Source organism: Trichomycterus rosablanca, unplaced genomic scaffold (genome assembly GCF_030014385.1).
Source record: "Trichomycterus rosablanca isolate fTriRos1 unplaced genomic scaffold, fTriRos1.hap1 scaffold_153, whole genome shotgun sequence".
Lineage (NCBI taxonomy): Eukaryota > Metazoa > Chordata > Actinopteri > Siluriformes > Trichomycteridae > Trichomycterus > Trichomycterus rosablanca.
Window position 1 is genome coordinate 73619 of NW_026946981.1, and position 1446 is coordinate 75064.

The following is a 1446-nucleotide window of genomic DNA, read 5'->3' on the forward strand; positions in this document are numbered from 1 at the left end:
GACAGAAATAAATGTTGTGACATTGCAGAAGCTTGTACAGCTGCTGCTCGGACGGCCGTGCAGGACCCGTAGACGCTGTTGCCGGCTCAGATACCTGTGGGGGATGAACCGGCCATGGTTGAGCATGATCAGGAGACAGCTGCTGAGGCTGCACCTGCCGAGGGTGAGCCTCTCCGGGTGTCACCAGCGGCAGGAGACATGGGCTCATTCTAAAGACAATGTACTCTCATTGGCAAGGCTAAACCATTTTTATGGTTTTAATTATCAACTTTCTGCTCTTACACACTGTTTTATCTCCCCAGTTGGTTTTTCGGATCATTCTATGGTCCAGTGTACAGTACAGAAAAGTAATGTGAAGCCACAGAGCGCGTACTGGCATTTTAACACTGCACTTTTAAATGATGTTAATTTTATAGAGTCTTTTACTTTTTTTGGAAAGTTTTAAGCTCACAGAAAACAGCTTTTACCTCAATTCAACAGTGGTGGGACGTAGCAAAAGTACAAACTAAAATGTTCTGTCAGCAATACACTTTTAATGTCACTAGAGATACAATCAGATTGCCTAAAGCACTGGAGTCTGAAATAGTGGAACTGCAGTGTTTAGCAGAGACCACAAGAAATAAGGGACACATTGAAGCACTAAAAACAAAAAAGACTGCTCTAGCTGACTTTCTGGACACAAAAGTGCAAGGGGCTCTGGTCCGATCAAGATATCAGTACGCCTCGGAAATGGATGCTCCTTCTAAGTTTTTCTTTGGTCTCGAGCGGAGTAACGGACAGAAAAGATTTATGCATGCAGTGCGAATAGAATCAGGAGATCTCTTATTCGCTTGTTAAGTGTGACGTCACGCGTCATTTCCGGGGCCAAACGAACCTAATCGCAAACGCAAACAACTATGGCTAAACCTGTGAACCTTTATATATATATATATATATATATATATATATATATATATATATATATATATATATATATTGCACTAATTATTTTGCACTAATATATTGCACTAATTGTAATGTTCTATGTTTATTGTCATAAATATTTTCTGTTTGGTTAAAGAATACTTATTTGAGGTGGAGATTTAGTATTTCAACTATTGATTATTTTTCCTGGTAATCAGTGTATGCTGTTATTCATTAGTCCTCTTCGGTTAGTCTGCGGGGGGCAGAATTGTACTGACTGTATAAATGGAAAATATATATCAAATATACGGAAAGAAAGAGGACGTGGAGCAACAGATTTATGATCGAAGTTTTGTTTGTTATACGCCAATTGCGAACATAGTGAGTTTTTATTTAGTTTTTATAAGAAACTTGGATTAATGGATAAGTCAATGTAAGAAGAAAGTTAAAATAAATTCTGTTTGTGGAAAACTTAAGGAACTCTGTGTTTGTTCATATAAAATAAGACCTTTTCTCGTCCAGACCGCTACTGAGAAGGACTGG